A 22,443-nucleotide genomic window follows, 5' to 3' on the forward strand; every position below is an offset into this window, starting at 1 on the left:
TGTTTTGCCCAGCTGTAAATAATCAGAAGCTGTACACAGTGCCTATGGAAATTAGAGTATAATGTGTGTTGGGACTATTCATTCTAAGTTCAGGGAACTACCTTTAGCTAGAGCTGAACACCACAGGACATGAGAAGTACAGGCAACTCTCTTTACCTCTTCTCCCTGAGTATGAACAGAGCTCAGGTGACATGGAAAAAAATAAATGCTGAAACACTAAAGTATAGCATTTACTTGCTAGATAAAGATTTTTCACTAATTCATAGCTATTACTGTGTGACAAAGTAGCAGTTATTCATAACATCTGGGAAAAAAAAATAAAAATCATTCACTCTAAGATTTTTAAACAACTTATTATCAACATTTGTTGTGATAGTACCTAAAATTCCTAGTAGGGAAGATAAAGACAACATTCTACCAGCTGGTATACAAACAGAAGCTGACTCCTACCCCCAAAGATCTCACAATGTAAGTTACCCGATAAATTAACAGAGAAATGAGTACATTAATATGCTACTAAGTCTGAATTTTGTTTTAAACATTTGGCAGTGACTGCATTCACAATAATTTCCTTATAGACAGAACGAATTATGTTTTGAGTCATTTTTATGAGGTTCAAAATATCAAGAAATTATGACTATACCTGGTTAAAACAGATTCCTTATTTGCTTCTAGATAATTGCTAGGGAGCCTCTGTAGGAGTGAAAGCTAAAGACAATTAGCTTGGAACAAGAAATAATATAAATATGCAAACTGAACACTAGGCATAACTACTGGATCTCCTAAGTCCCAGTTCAGGCAGAGATAAATGACCCACCAAGGTGTGAAACCAGCTTCTCACTTCAGCAGTCATCTTCCAGTAACGACAAATACCACAGCTAAAAAGGCTGAAATGCCTTCTTTGTACAGCATCTATCCTAGCCTCAGCACATACAGATTTTACACAAATGTGACACATTTCTCGCAGGACATTCTAAGGAAGGCATCTCTGGGAGTCCTGGAGATCCACATCATTTCCTGTTTAAAGCACACACCTGTGCTATATAATTTTTTTTAAGTTGTTTCAGTTGAAACAACAACTTTCCAAACTTACAGTAATGTTTAGCTCATAATTTAACAGTGCATGCAGATAATAAGTGATGATTGCAGTGATAATTACACATGAGAGGAAGTGATGAATCATTTCATACTTTCGAGTTGGTCTTATTTTAAAACTAAGAACTTGGCACTTATTTTTATGTTATTTTGGGATATGCCCAAAAAGCTACAGCACGTTTCTTAAGGGTTAACAGAGGCACACAGAAGAATGCAGCAATACAACAACTGCTAAAAGAATACAAAAAGAAAGAAGGTAACAGAAGTCCGACAGTTTCTTGAGATGTGGTCTGAGGTTCTTCTTAAACTGGCAGAATTTTAAACTTTCCACAAGTGGCACAGAGAGCAAACAGGGAACAAAGAAAAAGAGCTAGGAGGAGCTTTAAGCTACAAGATCTAAAAGAACTCCAGAAACAGTTAAAAGGATCTATGAAGAGAATGCCTGAGATTATGAAGAGTTGAGTTAGTTTCTTCTGATATATGGATACTTTAGTGAAATAACAAGGGCAGTGTGCATATTATCTAGGCAGAATCTTGTAATGGTGGAATTTATCAACATCATAGATTGAGGCAACACTATTAAAAGTGCTTTGAAGTCCTTTCTTTAGTTTCTCTCTGAAGTTAAAGCTGTGCACAAAAACCCTAATTATTTCATTGAGATCTGGCCTTATTGTCTCCATTTTATTTCATATTTAATTAAAAAACATAAATCAGCTGCCACTGAGCACAACTTCCTACGTTCTTCACATAGGCAAGCTAAGAACATCATGTTAAAATCTCTGATTTAAAATAGTTAAACCAAAGCATAGGAGCATGTTCTGATCTCTCCAAATATAGTAATAAGGGTCAGGTAGAATCAGCTGGATCATATAAAGCAGAAAAATAAATTAGAAATATTTTCCTCTCCATCTTTTTCTCTGAAAGTGTTTGAACACTGAGGATCACACAATCACTGAGAGGTGCCCAGAGAATGTTAGGTCTGAGCATTTTCACATTCTTGTTCCCCAGTCATTGAGAAAAAAGGTCTCTGAGAGGCTTAAAAATAGCAGGCAACCCTGATTACCATTCACTGATTTCGCAATAAGAGATTAGAAATTTCAAGTATCTGCTCCTGACCCTGACACAAAAGACACGAGGCTACAAAAAACATCCTGGGTGGGTGGGAGTCACAATTTGCAATAAATGTTAAAAAAATTAGTATTGCTAGTCTAGAATTTCACATGAGTGCCCCAAACCATTATACCCTTTAAATTCTCTGGTTGGGGTTCATTTTTCTGATTATCAATAGCCTGTATTTCACAACATTGGTCAGATTTTTACTGCCAGGATGAAGCATCACCCAGTAGCTGCAACAGTGGCCTGCAACATAACTAGCAGAGAGTAACTTCTGGAGACTTATAAAATGTTATAAGATTCTGTACTGTAAAGAACAGTAAGTGCCTATAAGCATAAAAGTTGTGCAGGAGCTTAATAACCTTCTTTTTCTCTTTGCAAAGATTTGTGAAGTTTTTGGGAGATACTGCATAAACAATACCCATCTGAAAGGCACAGACACAAGATTGCCCTGCCTAGCCTGGTTTTCACACTCCATCAGAATGAGCCCTTCCTATTTGCTTTATTTACCTGGAGCTGTAGAGGTGTCTGCTACATTTCAAGAAACAGTTTTGGTATAAACAGGCTGAGAGAAATGCTTAATGTAAGCCAGTGTTTGTAAAACTGTTTTTGGATACCTTCTGTGTTTTGTACATGTGACTTCAATGTGAATCCCCAGGAATTACAAACCTCCCCATATGGAATTTTTCAGTTTTGGATCTGCTTTCTAAGTGTCTTGAGAAAATGTACATCCTCGCCATTTCTGTTCTATAAAGAGCATATGCGTACGTCAACCCTTATACCAAAGGAAGTTTCAAGTGTCCATAAAGTCCTGTAATTTCACATATATATAATCTGTATCACAGATAATCCAAGTATATTTAAAAATACAGATCCTTGCAAATACATATTCTGATAAACCACACAAGCACAGCCTGGGAGAGCACCTAAGGTGAGAGAAGCACTGTTACATTCAACCTCATATTACACAAATGTATAAACCGCGCTGCTGCCAAATCCCAGGAGTGGGTGGTGGGGTGTTTTTTATTTTTCTTTTATACTTAGCACATATACTCACAAAAATAGAAGCTATACTTATTTATAAAAACATAACACAACATGACCTGGAGTGGTTTTTTCCCACTGAAATGATTAGAATTAGACAAGAAAACAAAGAATTGAAACTGAAATGTTTATGTCATCAAAGACTTAGATTCAGTTCTCTCACAGATATTCAGAAGGAGAAACACAGACACACATGATGAACCTACGTATAAAAATACTCCACAGAAAACGTTTTTGAGAATATTTGTGATGCTACCTCTAGCTTTCTAAATTTTTGCATATTCCAAAAGCACCAGATACCCAACATCTTATTCCATATAGCTACACAGCAGAAATTGCATTAGGAAATATGTGAACATAACCACATCAAAACCATCAGAAAAACTGAAGTATCTGCTAGGCTTTTCAGAAAATTACAGAGACAAATACGTGAAAGTTATCAAATACGAGAAGTTAATACCAAATATTAATAACTATGGACTATGTTGAACAAAAGCTTTCAATTCCAAAATAGTTTTATTACCTTTTCTATTTACTATAAGCTACACCACAAAAAGGCCCTGTCATTGACATATCTATGACACATCTATGACATATTTTGCTGTTTCTTTACTTTCCAATTTTTTCTTAGCTCTCATCTTCATGCCATATTTTTCATTATTTCTGTGTGTTTGGTTCTATTTAAATGGCCTAACATTATTGTGTTTTAGAAAACATACATCAAAAAAAAAAAAAATCCAAACTGACTGAAGTCACAACGTTTTACAATAGGTTTTAACGTTCAAAAAGAGCAGATGCATTTTTCTCTTTCCAGCCACCCAGCTACAACTTCAGTAGATACGTATTATAGAGATAAGTAGAGACAGTAGATACAGCCTCTAAAGATTATTCTTATCTTCTTACATTTTGTTAAATAAAAGAAATCCATTTCATTTCTTTCTCCAGTTTTGGAAGGTCAGTTGATGCTGGTGAATTCGATATTGGTCTATTTGACTTAGGATATTTAACTAGCATTTGAGAGGTTCACCTAAATAACAACATTTGAAGAAGTATCACCTGGATTTGTCAGATTTTCAATTAAAAAAAATATATATCAGAATTAGTAAGAGGAATTTTTACCCACATTGAAGCAGTTAGTTATGGTAAAATGTAATTATTTATTCTATTTTATCAGCCAAAAGTATAGTTACATAAGAATCAGCAAAAAGGATATAATAAGTTTCTGATACATGAAGACAGTATGCTTATCATGACATTTACACCTACTTAAATGTTCATCTGGGAAAGTCATATTGACAGCTTAGAACTTGAAGCAATCATTGTTCACAGACACATACAATTAATAGCTAGACAGTAATGAGATGTGAGTCTACGTGAGTATGCAGAGGGTGGAAGGTTGTGGTGCACCCACTTATCCATTATAAAAACTCCCTATTGCAAAGACTGCCATTATTAGCAAATCAGGATAAATTACGCTAAAAAAATCGTTTTCTGAATCCTACATACAGCTAGTTTTGAACTCTGGCCACTGTCCAGAACCTTTCTTCTGTAGGCTGGGAAGGGAGAGAAATTGTTTCCTTGTATGTCATCTTTAAAGAACACTTGCACGTTTTTGCAAGGTGAACTTGGGCAAGTCTCACCTCAGTACGCCACCAGAACAAGCCAATCAAGTTTTGCTACTTTTGAAAAGTTGGAATCTTATTCAAAACAAAGAGAAAACAAATCAACTCTGACATGGTAGATACTGAGATTATCAAGAATGTATAGCTTTCAGCTACAATCCTCATTAAAACATCATCTCTGATTCTACACACGTGGTTATGCAAGTCCAGAATCAACAGTAATCACAGAGAAATGTCCCATGGCAGTAACACAAATGTGTGAAACTCTTCCTGTTTTTCTTTCTTTCATATCAAAAGCAAAATTTTGGGCCAATAAAGAAATCCTGTTGATATGATGTTAAAACATATATTTTAGATTTCAAATATATATTTTACATTTCAAATATATATTTTTTTAAATCAATTTTTGTTGTTCAGTTGCTCTTTTAAAATAATTTTTAATACCTTTGTTCTTGCATGGAAATAGCAATTTACCCTATAAGCACAAATTTCCTGAAGCCCCATTAACATATGCTTATCTGATGTGTATTGGCCTCACTTATCAGATTCTATTATTGAAGAATTCCCTCAGCACAATTCTAATTACTTCAGTCTCTTTCTGATAAGTTATGTGTTAAAAAAATAAAAATAAATAAAAATAAAAATAAAAATCTCTTGCTAGCAAAAACACAATGACATGACCAAGACTAAATCAACTAAAACTAAAAATTAAGCCTTTGTTCTAGGACCCATACTGGTTCTCTATTTTGCTCTCAGAACAACAGGTATTTGCTTAATAGTCCCAGACTCGTTAAAGTTTTCATGTTACTGAAGCTCCAAGAACTGCTTGAAATGTTTAATGTTTGAGAAGTTGTTTGATTGCCATATCTACAGACAGAATAAGCAATACGGTCATAATGAACTATTATGGATGGGAAACACTATGTTCACAAGAATAGAGAACAATGGCCTAATTTAAATCAAGTAACTACAACTAGGTGTGAGTTGAGGACTTTTCAACCTAATCATTCTGTAACAAGCAAAGATACTGATCAGCATTTTTAAGAGGTGATCTGAGCATTACATTGTTTAAATTCTGGCTGATCAAAATGCACCTGCAACAAAGAAAAAGAAGGAAAAGCTAGACTTTGGGATTAGGCTGGATGAGAAATACCTTACCCGTCAACAGAAGACACACCTGTCACAATACTTAACACTAATGAATGAATGTTGATAGAGATCTTATTGGTATCTTCTGGTCTGATTTCCTAGAATCAACCCACTGATGAGAAGTGAAGAGCACTTGCAGTCATGTCAGGATTGAGGATTTCATGTTGTGTTGAAGTGACAAAACACAGCAGGAATGCAGCATGCATCCTGCAAGAAAAATGGAGGTGAGAACAACCTGCTAAAGAAATACTACTGTCAACTACCTTTAAGACTATTTTTACAAACATTAATAAGAAGAGAATCAAATAACACATTTAGAAATAAAAACAAGTGCATAACCTTGAAAGGAAACAAGGGATTTTGTGAAAGGAAAAAAACACTCTTCTTCTCTGCTGCTTTCTCCTTGTGAGTCATACTCTGGGCGTGGTACCAGCATGTCTTGTTGTCCTATTTCTATGGAAAAAATCCTTGAGCAAGTTCATTCTTGATTAAGTTAGCATGGTGCCAAGCAAACATAAAACCCTGACTCTTTGATTCAGCATGCTCTATTGTTGCAGTTGCACAGAGGGAGGGAGGCAATGCATGTTATTAGCACAGCTCCGGCACTGGCAGTGAAGTTAATGGCACTGGGGACAATATTTCCTTTCCTCTGTCAGCTTCAGTGAAGGAAAACATTTTCAACACAACTTAGGGGTTTATTTCTCAAAATCCCAGCTTCAGCAGCAAGTTTGATACTTGCACCACAGCTCTGACAGTCCACTTTTGCTGCATGCTACAAACTGTTCTCTCTTTATCTGTGCCAGTAAACCAGAACCTTGAAATTACCCAAATTCCTTCAAACAATCTGGGTTGAAGGTAATTCCTCTTTCCAAAACAGGCTGGGGAAGTAAGAGAGAAGAAACAAGCTTGGCCAGACAGAATCTGAAAGAGCTAAGTGGTGTTAATAGTTCTTTAACAAATATGGTAAACCAAATTTGTTAGGAAATTTTTAATGTAAATAGGAAAAAAGAAAAAAAAAGAAAAAAAAAGGTAAAAAAAAAAAAAAAAAAAAGGTGCCTCGCTTTGAAACACAAGGACCCAAGTGGAATAGTTATAAGTGAATAACCACATATCTATAATTGACAATACACCACTGCTCAGATAATGCCTTCATTCATTTTCACTTCCATAATTCATTTATACAGAAAAGGCAATCTGGGTAGCTGTAATCACACGTGTAGGCATGGGTGCTTTCTGGATAATGAAATTAAAAATGAAAAACCATAGCCTACATTTGCTCATTAATAGTCTTTCAGTACAGAAATAGTTTACTGAGTAAAGTATCTCTTTTGTATGTGTAACCAATCAGTTTAATTCTTTACGCATGAAGGAATGGCAGCTTCTAGATTCAAATTACGAATGGCTTTTAGTGTTAATTAGGAAGGGAAGCATAGGGAAACTGAAATATTTGCGATGGGAAGAGAGACATTTTGTGATGGGGTAATAACATGAAAGAAAAGAACTCTTTCAATGGGAAGGCTGGATTTAATCATGATGTGAAGCAACAAAGGCTTTTGTGTATCTGACACTTTCCTCTGAGGCAACTCAGCAGGGAAAAACAAAACTTCTAGCTTTCATTGGTTAGCCACTTTTTAGCAGTGCTGAGTGCGTACAGTGAGAAGCTTTCAGCTACCTATAAAAATGAAAGTACAATATTTAAGACTTCATCACTTAATACAGCATAGATCATTATTATAACAGCACATACCATACAACACTGTGAGAACCATGCTAGTTGCAAGCTGTGTTAGAAGGGAATGCAATGCAGCTATTTGGTGTAAGTGAGGACAGTATTAGATAAGACTATCCCTTCCAACTGTCCCTGCCTTCCTGCCTGTTTTCATTCTCCAAGTTACTATAGAAAAGTGCTAAAATGAAATTTTTGAATGAAGCACCCTAACAGTAGAACAGAATTGGGAAGCACAGAACAGAAGACGTCCAGATGCACATGTCTGGAGCTCTCACTTCTTCTTTTGTTATTGGCTGCCTGGATGGCAGTGAGCAACCGAATTTTTTTCCTATGTCTATCTCCTCTCATCCACAAAGGGAAAATTTCCCAGATGCATTAAATGTGGTGATAATAATACATGGTGGTGATTACAATGCAACTTGTGATCTTCTGATTTTAGTAGTACAAATAAATTAAATTAAATTATAAATATTATAATTATATTAAATTAAATTATAAATAAATTAAGCTGAGATACAACTGACTGTGTGTGAACAGAGGGGCCCACCTTTACTTTGTCTGTCTGCAAAAACAAAGCTCATTCATTACCAAGAGGCAAAAATCCAAAATCATGGCAATAAATAACAAATTGTTGAAATCTGCTTCTATACTCCTTCTAGCTCTAGCCAAGCAAGAGACAAAGGAAGGTAAACAACTTTCTTCCCTCTGGAGTAGGAGAGAAAAAAAAAAAAAAAAAAAAAAAAGGGGGGGGTGGGAGGAAACAAAAAACAAAGCAGCCTCAGGAAATCCTTATTTCACTGTCAGGTGACAGTAAAGCAATGAAAGAAAAACCAAATCTAGTAACAGCTAACTAAAAAATTATGACATACTTTACATAGCCCAGTGTTCATAAAAAGGAGTGAGCAATAAACCTTTGCCAAATTCCACCACATCTTTGAAATATCGTTCTCTTTTGTCACAATAAAGTAAATCTGTTTTAATCTTTCATTTCTTGGGGTATAATTCAATAGTTTCCAATTAAACTGGAGTAAGTTACACCAGAGCCAGGCTAGTTTTATTAGATTATGGACTTGGAGTAATCACAGGCTGAAATTCTTTGGTCTATGGGCATGACATCAACTGTATCATGATAATTACACTTCAAAAACTACTATGCATACTTTTTTTCCTCATTCAAAACCCCAGACCTCCTTCATTCCGTCCACATTATCTGAAGCAGTAGTTCAACACCACGTTTCTACTGAATAAGTGAAATGAAGGTTGGATCTTGACATTTTCTCACATCTTTGAACTGAAGTCTCAGAAAGCTACAAGATTTCTGATCCTTTGGGCAGAATCACAAATTCCCAGTACAGTCAGAAACCAGCAGATGCTTGCAGATGACCAGACAGCAGATGACTGAGCTAGCAAACAGAATCCATAGCTAGGCCACAAATTACTTTTTTTTCTGAGATACAGAACTGCATTATGTAGCAGTCTTCTGCAAATCATCAAATAATTTTCAGCGGTGAAGCATCATATGGAGATTTTTGCATTTGTGCCCATGTATAAAGCTGGAATTGGTCCCATGCATGTGGTAGTCTGCCAATTTCAGCAAGACATGGGTGCCAGCTCAAGACAGATTTAATATAGCTTGTACAATGTAGAAAATTTTCAGTTCTATGCCAAGAGTATCATCATAATGTTAATCATTGTCAAATGATAAGAATGCACTTCACTGTGAGAAATCACATCTGTTGTCACTTGTGGATCTTTACATTGTCATTTTTGAGCTTTAAACAGTATCCTGAGTCCATTCTAATGCAGGGAAAAAAAAAAAAAAAAAAAAAAAAAAAAAAAAAAAAAAAAAAAAAAGCAGTATGAAGAAACGAATACTGTTCTTCATTACTTAGAATGAAAAAGATACAGTAAATCTCTACAACTTCAAAGAATTCTCCCCTTTCCTCCAAATTCCTTCCCTTGAAACCTTCCTCTACCAAAACTGATGTCTTATGGTTTGATTCTATTCCCTCACTCATCAAACTAAGAATGTACTTGAGATTGCATTTAAAAATCAAGTTCTATTAATAACCATGTGTTCCTAAATAGCAACATGATTCAAGGATTCTGCAACTTCTGACTCTTCCTCTGCTAAAGCAATGAGATAATTTTTGTATTGAACTGATTATGAAAATCTAAACTTTCAAACTAAAAGGTCTTAAGTAAAACTTACAGGAAATTATTCACTTCCATTAAGCCATCATCTACTCTTTACATTTTGCTTTTATCTTATACATGAACACAAGGATATTTTTAAACTAAATGCAATGGCATTCTGGTTACAACTTTTTGGTTGCAAATGAAAAGATGACCAGCAAAGAGCTAGAAGGCAGAATAGAATCTTATGCATAAGATGAAATAAACTGCCTCCTATATCCATAAAGAAGCTGTCCAAAACTGAGTGCAATTCAAAGGAGAAACAGGTGATGGGGTGACTTGATATGGTGTGCACTCACCTGAGCCACCTAATTTTTTCCATAAATAAATAAATTTTAAAAATGATGAATAAATCATGGCATTTTTGTTGATTGATTGAATTTAATTAGTCTGTAGCAGAGCTGGCATGTGATGTTAGTAAATATCCAAGCTTACAGTGAAAAAGCAGAAATACAATTAGAGGACCAAATCAAAGCTAACATTATCCATATGCATTCTAATATCATGCTTATTTTAAACATCGGGACAAGCATTGTCATACTCCCATTAAATTTATACACAATTTAGACTTCTAACAGTCTCTACATTTTTTAATACAAACTTTGTTTTAGGCTGTAACAGAGATATGAGCAACTCAGAAAGTTTGGACTCAGCTATAAACTCTCTTAATCTTCTGGGATGCTCATATCCTGTGTTTACCCCATAACAGACAAGCAGCTGCCATATGTTCACTTTTAAACTCTCTTTTTCATTGTCTCCTATGTAGACAAATCATTTTTCTCAGCTAAAATTCAGTTTCATGCAGAATATGAACCACATACGATCCACAGCATCAGTACATGGGCATGTTCTTGGAATACTGAAGAATAAAATACAGTAGTGGTGAAGGCACGGGGAAAGTTTTGGAATACTAAACGAAAATTAGGAAACAAAGTCCAGGCCATAAGTATTCTGTGATCTGTTTGATTTTATATTCCCATCCTGTTCAATTTTCAATTTCTTTCCAAACAGAATCATGTGACTTAACCTATTTAATAACAGCTAACTATTCAGTATGCATCATATATTTTTTATTACAAAGTCAGGAAACAAATCATGTAGCTTTGGAAGGGTGTTGGACCAAGACGTTTTAATGCTTTTACTTCTACTTACTTCTGTACATTATATCCTTAAATTATTCTGGAAAGTAGTGATGTTCTAAGAATCAAGTGGAGAAGAAATTCTTTTCTGATCTGTAGCTCAAGCAAGACAGTGCCTCACCAAACTATTCCAGAGAAAAACTAAAAATAGAAGTATGTAATTCTTTCTTGGAGACAAAGCTTCCTCACAGTTATCACTAAACTATTTAAATGTGTATGTTATTAACATTCTTCATTTTGACAAGTGCTTGACAAATATTTTTAAATATTTCCAGAGAAACAAGCAACATTAAATCAATCTGCTTAGAACTTCAAAGTCAAAAGGCCCAAATAAGCCAGTGTTTTTACCTATGACATTTTTAGTAAAGAACATAATACTTCTGTCAGCACTCACATAAACCAGAAAGTATCCAGTAGAAACAAACTTATTTCAGAGTATAAATCTTTCTGACTCTACTTACATATACCCTTACCACTTTAAGTAATACTTCCTATCATCACAATGTTACTCCCTAAGTGTAGTAGTTCATTCAAGAAATAGAAACAGTTACAAAAGTTTAAGGCAGATTCAAGGTGGGACTATAGGAGGGAAGGACTCAACACTTGCCAGTGAAATATCATGATGTGATGTTGTTAAAGCCTCAAATATCTGCGCTATAAAGGGAAGTTAAGACATACATTTATTCTCATTATTGAACTTGTAATAAAGCTCAACTTCACAGGGAAAAAAAAGTATTTTAAACACTTCTAAAGAGCTACAGGTGCACACACATACTAGTGCTAGTCACAAGTAAACTAATTTGAAGTCTAATTTTTGTCCCAGTTACTTAAAAAGATGCATTCTCAAGAAAAATATAACACTAAAATGGAGTTTCCTCATCACCACACTATAAAGCAGAGAAAAGGCTCCACCTCACTGTCATCAGACTATGCCATAAACCAGGTTTCTCTCTAAACTAAATGATGTTATGGTTAGTAAAGGTGTTTCAGTAATCATTGAGACATACAGACATAAAACCAGTTGCTGAAAATATCTACTTTGTGTAGGAGATAATAACAGAAGAGTACTTGAAACAAACAGAAAATAAAATCGCAACACACATCTCTGTAAGAAATCTGATGCTAGATGTTGATTCTTTAATATGTTCTGCACAAAATGCAACAGAAAATAGCCAATAGCATTTCATTTCAATTTACCCATGCAGGACAATAGCTGAGTACTGTATATGAACAAAAGACATTAAATACTACCTGGTAGTCTGCTCCTTAGCATCTTTCTGGCATAAATTAAACTAGCAGTGAACCATTCAAATACAAGTGCCTCCAAACACTATTTATCAGAGAAATTCATAACAATTAAATGTCAGCATAATATTTATGGAGGCTACTTATTTTCCTAGGGGCGCCAAAAGTCTGGAGAAGGGTTGGGTCAAGCAAACTACAGCCAGTGTCAAACAGCAGATAATGAAGCATAGCCACTTGCATAGGCAAACATCTTCCTTTAGATCTCTTCCTGTTAAATAACACTGCACCAAATAGTATCTGCATTCTGCCTGGAAGGCTGCATTGCTGTAATTCAACAGACTGTAAGACTACCGAAGAGCTCATTAAGTAAACAGTAACAAAACCAGAAAAAAAAGTTGAATGACTATGATTACAAATACTTATTTATGCCATCATGTAGCAAGCCTATGATCAGTGTGGAAGAGTTGAGCAAAAAACACATTTCCTTCTCTTACTTTTTCAAAACAAACAAACAAACAAAACCACCACTTCTTTGGGTGGATATTTGTAGAACTACAAGTTCTGGAAAAAGTAAAGCTTTAAAGCATGTCTTTCCTTTTTCTGTCCTCCAGCAGATGATACTTAAAGGTATCCTGGCTTCTCTGAAAGGCATAAAAATCAGATGTATTTGCCTAAATTGCCTAACAAAGGAGCACGCTTACCCACCATAGACATGACCACTGAGGTCATGTCTATGACCTCAACTTTTGTAGGTAGATGTAATTGAAGATTTTATAGAAGCTTTATCCCTCATCTTCAGAAAACTTAAATATTTGCAAGACTTCAGGAATGGAATTACTGTTCATGCATTTACATTTTGGAATACTTGTTTATTACTGCTGGTTTATGGCTGACTCAGATGAACATTATTTCTCTTACTCATTCTAAAGAACTTATAATAAACAACATAAGTGTCCAGCTCTATCATACAAGCTATAAACAGCAGAGTGCCAGCTACTGAGTATCCATACTCAGGGCATTTTGGTCAAGAAGAATCAAAATTTCATGTAGCATATTTTTGAAGGCGTGCTTCTTGTGTTTGTTCTTTTATTTCCATTTGGGAGGGTTTACAGACATCCAAAATATTGCCAGTGGTGCAAGGTACAACCAAGGAAAATAACAGACTTAAGGAGTTACAGTTCTGTGACTGCTGGTTATAGGTTACTTAGCAGTACTTAACTGATTTAGTTGAGGTGCAAATACATGATTACTATTCTCCTGCATTAGCGAAAGTACACAACATGGATGTTTATTCTGGACTTCTTTCAGGCCAGCTTTTTGTTGGCTACAGGAGCACAGATGTTATCTGATGCATCACAAAGCTGGAGTGACATGGGCAAAATTTGATTTTCATAAAAGCTATGACTACAGAGCTAACCTTGCAAAAATACTGGAACCCTCAGCACAAGTTCATATTGCATCAATACTTTATCTCAATACAGTAGAGTAGGCTTTACTGTGTCACAGACTTGAAACACAGTTGACCTGAGACTTAGTCTTTTGCTGGTGAGCTGCATGAGATGAAACAGGACTGTCTCCTATCACTTCATCAGCTATTCCCACACCCAGACAGATTCCTGCATGGAAAGGGTGCAGCTGGATGTGGAAATGTGCAAGGAATCCAATCTACGAACTGATTCAAGTAAAAATTAATAACAGCAATAAGTATTACCAGGTTGTTTTTAACCCACAAGATTTCTCAGCATGGCATCAAAAACAGTTATACTAGCAGAGTAAAGAAAACTAGAATGGAAGCAAGAATGAATCACAGGAGAGAATCTAACTTATCACGATTGCTGAAAAAGGTCAAATTCTTTGGGACCACATAGCCAACAAACTCACGCAGCTCACAGATCAGTTTGACAACTTATTTTCTAGGAGAACCCACAGAAATTAATGAAACAAATCATGTAACAGCATTAGACTTACACATAGGTTCTGGCAAGCAGCCAGGATCACCTTGAGTTTTAGGAATAAGTCATGTACTCCATTTAAAATATCTTGCATACATTCTCTTGGAGAGCAGGTGTCTTACTGGGCAGCTGAGGGGGCTGGGCTTGTTCAGTCTGGAAAGAAGGCTGCAGGGTGACCTAATTGTGGTCTTTCTGTACCTAAAGGGAGCCTATAAACAGGATGCGAGTCAGCTCTTTGAAAGCATAGATAACAGCAGGAAAAGGGGAAATGGTTTGAAGTTGATGGAGGGAAGATTCGGGTTGGATGTCAGGGGGAAATTCTTTACAGAGAGAGTGCTGAGGTGCTGTAACAGACTTCCCAGAGAGGCTGTGGATGCTCCATCTCTGGAGGTGTTCAAGGCCAGCTGGATGGGGCACTGGACAGTCTGGTCAAGTATTAAATGGGGAGGTTGGTGGCCCTGCCTGGGGTTGGAGATTCATGATCCTTGAGGTCCTTTCCAACCCGGACTATTCTGTGATTCCGTAATCAGAGCCCCAATACTGGGCAACCTGCTGCAGACTTTAGCAGGTATTGAATGCTTTCAGCAGCTCCTTACAAGTAAGTCTAAGCAGTTTCCTAAAGATGATGAGAGACGGAGAAGGCTTGCTTGTTTAGTTATGCTGCACTGCGTGCCCAATTGTTCAGCTTTATGGACTGTGAAAGCTGAGTCACTTCACTGTCAGCTATAACTTTCTAATCAATGTATTCAATTTCTGTTCAGCTTGCCTTTGCCACAGCAGAGTGCAATTCTCTCTCTTAATTTAGTTGCTACTGCTCAGTTTTTTATTTCCTTTGTAAAATTAAAGGAATTATTTTCTATTATGTTCTGACTGTCACTGTATCTCTTCTCTATGAGATCATACTTCAAAACTTTGATGGCTTGGTTCATGAAACGATGTGGCAGGACAGTACAGAAGAAAAAAAAAGAAGAGAAGCCTCCAAAATACCCGCTGCCACCAGAGCACGAGCAAAGTACTCTGTTGCTCTGCAGTGTGGGAGTCAAGCTTAGCCCTTTTGTTCCTTGGTTGCCTGATTTTGCTCCCTTCAGGGGTCTTTGTTTACTTGGCAAAAAGGAAACCTGCTGGTTACATATGATGGCAAAGCAGCTTAGGGCTTGCTGCTAACCAGTACACCTCTAAGCTTGATTTGCAGCATTAGCTTTCTAATCGACGCGTTGAGGTTTAACCTGGAAAGCAGCTAAACATACTTTGTTTGCTCACTTGCCCCCCCTGGAGGGATGAGAGAGAGAAATGGAAACTAAATAGAACTTCACAGGCTGAGAAAAAAGCAGTTTACTAAAATAGAAGAGAAGAATGGGAAGGAAAAAAAAAAAACAAAAAAACAAAAAAAAAAACAAACAAGCACAATGATAACAATATATATAGCTGCAGTGCAATTACTTGCAGACCGAGGCACAGCAACAATACTATGATTGGTCCCACCCTCCACTGACCAACGCCTTGCAACCCCTGAGCAGCAACTGTCCCCTGGCCAACTCCCCACAGCATTATGGCCTCCAACACAATATCATATGGTGCGGAATAACCCCTGGCCTACCTCAGGCCACCTACCCTGGCTCCACTCCTATCCTGTTGTTGCACCACCAGAGCAGTGTCTTTTCCCCACCAAGCAGCCCAGCCTGGTGCAGGTTTTGCTCCCATCACTGACCAACAGTCAAGACATCAGTGTGCTATTAACACCAGGACAAATCCTGAGTAAACAGCAGCAGAAATGCCTGCAACTGTTTTGTTCTAATTCTACTCCTGAGATGATACCAAGAGCAAACCAGACTGGGAGGCAAATGCAAACAAATGGAGCAGTGCTAATGTTCAGTTCACTAAATAATTATTTGGTCATCTTACAGGACAGATGCTATTTCCATTAACTTGAAGTTACGTTTGTCTTTCAGAGAGAAATATGAAGTCAATGCCTAGCCTTCTTATAACATCCACTGGTAATAATGTAATTTCAGTACTTAGTCATTTGCTGTACATTCAACAAGACAGCTTGGTTTTGCCTACCCAGGTGTTTTGACTGCACTCTGTAGGACCCTGCAAAAAGTAGCAGTTACATGTGGGAGTGCATTTTGATGAACTAAGCCTTGGGCCAACAGCTTTGAGAGACAGGTAACTATTTTGTAGAAGGCTTCAATGTGTACCAACTAAATTAGAGAATGATGATGTTGAAAGAAAGAATCACAACAACAGGCCAAGCAAGTGCCTCCATACAAGTATCTGGAAGGGGCCCCAATTAGAAGGAATGTAACTATTTTGGCAACAGATGATATGCAGCCCCTTTCTAGGCAGAGATCTGAATTGAACATGTATGAGTTAAATAGAGAAAGCATTTTTTGAAATCTTAGAAGCATAAGTAGAGGCAAAAGCCTAAGCTAAACAAAAATAAAAAGGATAGAAATTTGAGAATTCATTTAATTGCAGTTTGACAGTCGGCTTCATAAAATGCTATCTTTAATTTCCTCTGCAGTGTTCTCAGATAAATAACATGATTTTAATGGGAAGCGTATGTGATGGCTGTATACACACACACATTTGAAAATGCAAAGAGGGAACTTTCCTTTTGAATCACACAGAGACTGAAAGATCTGTAAATACAGGATTTTGCAGTTCTTAGTTGTATCATGGGCAAATTACAGCTTGTGGATCACTCCTTCAATTTGCATTCTTTCTCTAGTAGAGCTTTCTGAAGTGCAACAGTTCACCTAGCCACAGTAAACTGGAGGACTAGCATTTTCTCTAATCCATCAAAAGTACCAATAAGTGCTAGCAATTGCAGCAAAAATTAGTATGAACTGGGAAATAAATACAAGATATGATGAAAATTCCTTTCATACAACAATATTATTGTACTGATATGTCTAGATAAATGAGTTCTTTATATTGCTAGTGCTAAGTAACTGAGTATGGATGAAATATCTATAGTTACTGAAAGATCTGTCATATATTATAAGTTTAATTGGGTTAATATTTTTAGGCTACAGAATTATTGTGAATTATTTACCTCAACTACCCAAATGCAGAAACACACGTGGGTTTTGGAATCAAAAGAAATGGTTCACAGTGCATAATGGAACATTTCTGACTGTAATTAGAGAACTAATGGGAGCCATATCAATCACTGGGTAAATCGTTACAGTTTCTTCATTTTTCCTGTTCAGAGCATTACTGAAATCATACTTTGACAAATAGTGGCTTTCATTTAACTTCAGTTCCATTTAGACACAGCTCTCATGTGAATTTTTTCAAGAATGTACAATTTTCCTTTAAAATTTTTACATTGGGAAAAAAATATGCAATATTACAAGTAAAAACTTCTTCAACTGTATATTCATGTGTTCCTAATGTAGTTACCACTACATGACAATTTCTGGCTCATTTTTTTTATCAGTTATCCACCTCCTAGTCTATTTCTTCTCCTCTGATTCTTCAGTATTCATAAGTTTACAAACCTTATATCACAAAACATTAGGTTTTGATAATGATAATCTCTCCACTTAATTTTTTGTGAGCTTTCATAGTTCATGCAAATTGCACATACAGACATGGAAAATAAGCAAACTTTAACGCCAAATACAGTATAAAATAGAATATGAATGAGACATGAAAAAGGGAACAACAACAAAAATAAAAAAAATAAAAAAATAAATAAATCAAGCAAGGTTTATGAAACTGTTCCATATCTTTCCCATAAGTATCTGAGGGTCTGGTGAAGGCACAACTGAGGGGGAGGTTTTCTAGCTAGGGTTACCCATTCCAGTCCCTTTTAGACATAGCAAGCTGCTAACCTGTGACAGCATTTGATGCCTTTGAAAGCATTCTTGCTTTCAGTTTAACATGTGTGGAGGAATGCATTTCTCTACTTTCCTTTCAAGTCAAGTTTCCGCAACTCACAGACTAGGGCTTATTTTCCTCTACAAAACTTGTACACATGCAGCAATAGGCATTTGTCACTGCAGCACCCCAGGTTCAACAGACTGGCTCCAGGAGAGCCGGGCTTTTAGAGCCTAAAAACTGTCCTATCTTGAGTCGGTTTTTGGATGCAGAGTAACAGAAATGGAAGAAGATAAGGCAAAAAAGTTCTGCTTTTCCTCAACCCCTTTTGCCATCTGGCATAGCAAAAATTAGTTTTAGGACAGCAACGGCAATAGTAAATATTCTCTGATTTAAATCAGTAACAATTACACGAAGTAGCTTATTTTAACTACATGCGAGTCCAAACCCCACAGACATTTCAGATGCTGCATTTTAACTTCTTCTATTTAACAAAGAATTCTGACAAATATGCCATAAAAAAAAGTTATTTTCTAATTAATTTAAAGCTCAGAAATGGAGCTCATTCCTAATACTAGGTTCAACAGCGGTGGAGACAGAAGAAACTGCTTGCAAAGAAGATGCCTACTTGCAAAAAAGCTACATTGTGGGGGAGACTGTTCTGTATATGACACTAAGTGAAGTGGCAGACAGCCAAGACATACTGTAAACAGACTGCGCACCATTCCTCAGCATAATGAGGAACACAGGGTTAAGTCAACTGCGGATTAAGAAGAATACTAAACAACACAAAGCCAGTGAGCATACAGAGCTCTGCTTCAAATCCCATTCTCTGGGTGAACCCCTGTGAAGCAAAATGCTTAAAAGAAGTTGCATCTCTTTCAGAGTTCACCAATATTTTCTGTCAGTATCAGAAGAGAAGCTCCCCTGGGCAGCAAATACTCCAGTCCTGTTGACACCAGAATACAATCCAACTGGAAACTTAGTTACTGCCTAAAGAGAGGTTCTACCTCACAGAGTGAAAAGCTAAGGGAGAAGTGAACTCAGTGACATTAAATGCTCTAAGAAGGATGCACCTGGACAGGCCATGAGGAGATTCCTTCCAGAGAGGAACACATACAACATGTTCCTCAGGCAGGCAGAGCCAGTCCCAGTGTGGTTTGAAGTGCTTTAGCTTTTACTCTTCTGAGTAACAAAGAATTATTTAAATCACACTATTATACAACATGTTTTGCTGACACTTGTTATTTGTTTCTGCTTTCTCCCTGAAGTATGAAACAGTAGAAGCTTGCAGTCTGCATACTGAAAATGTCTTAATTCAAAGACCAGAAGCTTGAGTCAAGACAGAAGTATACACAATTCCTTTTCTTAAGTAAGTCCTGTTACAGCAAGCTTGTGTTTTATACAGTCTGACATCAATAAGCTTAGTACCAACGCTAAGAATCAAATTACTTCAAATTAACCTCCCTTCTGCCAGAGAAGTTCTTCATTTGCAGCAGTGCTGCAGTTTCAGTATGAAGATAAGGGTCAGATTTTGACTTGATGTGCAGTAGGCAGAACCTGGCTCTAAGGCCACATAGGGCAGAAGCTGGGTATGGACTCTGTGTTACTCTAAATATCCAATTATTTACTACAGAACATAAGAAGAGCAGATTATCAGTTTGCGTGGAGCTTTCTGGAGTAAAAACTATGTAGAAAGGCTTTTCCACCCAAGGTCATGCACATTGCCCAGTTTTCTCATTGGTTACTCATATGCAGATTTCTCATTCTTTGAGAAATGTATTCAGTTCAAGTACCTTAAACAACAAACCGCATTTACAATGTAATAGTATATATATTATATATATACATATAAGTAAAATGTATTTTTTAGAAAATACCTATGAAGTTAAACGTATACGGAACTCTGCAGACAAATCTTTATTTAAATGTAGATTAGATAAAAAGCTGACATCTTAAAGTGAAGTACCATTTTAAGTAAGGACCTACTGTGTATCTTTTTAAACACTAGATAGACATGTACCTAAATGAAATCCAAGGATCTTTCACAAGCAATGACCTGTTTGCAAGAAGATGATTGGAATTCTCAACTAACATGGTAGACTGTACTTTGTACTCTAGTCCTCTGAAGCAAAGCAAGAACAGATTCAGCCCCATAATTCACGCTATTTCTTGACTAAAGTGTAAAAATATTACTTTAAGGGTGTAATTGACTTTCACACATTCTCCACTAACAGTTCTCCCCCTAAGACAAAACAGTTCTCCTGACAATCTATAAAGGAATTCTTTCCAAATGAGATTATCAATGTTATCTGTCCATTTTTCCTCTAAATACAAACATACATATCTCTGCACCAGCAAAATTAATCCTTTTCCTTAATGTCTCATGTTTAATCTGTAAATTCAGTATAGAGACGTTTTCTAAAAAATTCAGCTCTTTAAACGTCTCCCATCAGAACACTGATAGGTCAGTGATTTCCTTTTAACTAGGGAATGACTAAAATGAAATCATTGGAAAGTCTGAGAAATACTCAGCTGTGCATTTATGTAATAACATAACCCTTTTTTTTTTTTTTTTTTTTTTTTTTTTTAGATATAAGTATTTTAGCACTGCCTCGCAGTCATAACAGTCGTGAGAAAGACAAGTACTTGAAAACCATTGTTATAATTACTCCTAAAGAAGCCCGAACCTTATTTTCTGGAGCTGTTTTACTTACTTACTTTTGATTGCTTAATTGAACAATTCTGAAAGAAAACATTTCAGCCCAAGAAACACCACTCTTACTCTGATGGTAGTACAGAATATACAAAATGAACAAAAGCAGTAGATTAAACCCTACAGAAATAGAAGTCTGCACAAACTGATGGAGGTCTCTGCTGGAAAGGCTGAGAGGGAATCTTAGAACTTCATAAGCACCTAAAGCTTAGGAGTCAAACTGATGTAGGCAGACTCCTTTCAGTGGTGAGCAAATGCAGAACACGGGGCAACAGGCAGAAACTGCAACACAGGAAGTTCCATATTAATACAAGAAAGAAATTCTTCACTCTCAGAGTGACACTGAGTTGTAAGAGGCTGCCCAGAGAGGTTGTGGAGCCCCCTTCTATGGAGATATTTGAGACTCATCTGGATGCCTACCTGTGCGACCTCTTGTAGGGTGCCTGCATTATCAGAGTGGTTGGACTTAGTGATCTCTGGAGGTCCCTCCCAACCCAGGGGTTGGAATTTTGTGAATCTGTGCTTCAGTGTGTGAAACTCAGAGGCAAGATGTGTAGCGTCAGGTAGAATATTTACTCTGCTAGGTGCACTTTGAGGTTTCCACGGCTAACACATTTGCCGAAATGCATGATACTAAACAGCGACAATAGGATTCATAGCAAATATTCAGAAGCATATCACAAACAAGTTCTGATAAATTCCTGGCCATAATTGAAAAGTTGCTTTCCACAGAGGCAAACAAACTTTCTTGTGTAAGAAAGCAGACAACAGAAATTCCTTTTCCCACAGTCAGCTCAAATCTCTACCCAATGCACAGGGGAAATAGATAGAGCCATAGCCAGTACATTCAACACTCAGTACTCGAATTGATGCAGAGGTCCCAGTCAAACTTTTGCCTTCAGCATCTAAAAGACTGTATAGTAACTGTGGCATACATTTAGAAGCTCAGTATTTCAAATCTTTCCAGCTAAAATGAGTGTCCTATCATCACTTCCATAGCAAGAATCATAATGTGACTGTTCCTTTGTAACATCATGACATCAGCTTTCAGTGAAAAATACAGACAAGAGCACTTGAAAGAGGTGCTGAAGTTTAAGGTGTTTAGAACACACTAGTTGACTTTCTCTTGGACACGTTGCAGATGTTTGTTTATTACAAACATCTTACGCCAAAAGCCTACACTGAAATTTTCACAAGCATACCTAATTACACATAGCAGGTGCATAGTGGTCCCTTCAAACAGTCCTTTAATCAGTTTTAGGCATTGTTAAGCACCAAAATAACTGACAAAAACAAAGACCAAAAACAGAGCCATAGCATCCTCCTAATAACTAGGTATCTTTTAACACAGATTTCTTTGCATTCTCAAAAGGCAAAGTACTGATACCTCCTATGGAAATACAGTAGCATACTTACCTATGTATATTGGCAGGAATGATGGAACAGCTCTGGAAATGCTGATTCTGAAGATAACATTTACAAAATCACATCAGAGCCAAGGGAGTTTAAACATGAAAGGACTTACCTGCATTTCAATTTGGATAACTAGTCATCTGTCTTTTAAATGAGGTGATTGAATCTTACACAGCATCCAATATTAATTTAAGTACCCATG

At 36.6% G+C, this 22,443-nt stretch overlaps 1 protein-coding gene across 10 annotated transcripts in view; it reads right to left on the bottom strand.

The window, feature by feature from the left end:
• PDE1A (phosphodiesterase 1A) overlaps window positions 1-22,443 on the bottom strand; it is a 186,996-nt gene that overhangs the window by 110,863 nt on the left and 53,690 nt on the right. Inside the window, exon 1 of one of the 10 annotated variants that reach the window (XM_072341602.1) lies at window positions 22,354-22,370. The exons of the other annotated variants lie outside the window; for them this stretch is intronic. The gene's annotated coding sequence lies outside the window, so the exon portion shown is untranslated. Of the gene's footprint in view, window positions 1-22,353; window positions 22,371-22,443 lie in introns of those variants that run through there. 10 annotated transcript variants of the gene reach the window in all.

The sequence above is a fragment of the Excalfactoria chinensis genome, chromosome 7 (genome assembly GCF_039878825.1).
Source record: "Excalfactoria chinensis isolate bCotChi1 chromosome 7, bCotChi1.hap2, whole genome shotgun sequence".
Classification (NCBI taxonomy): Eukaryota; Metazoa; Chordata; class Aves; order Galliformes; family Phasianidae; genus Excalfactoria; species Excalfactoria chinensis.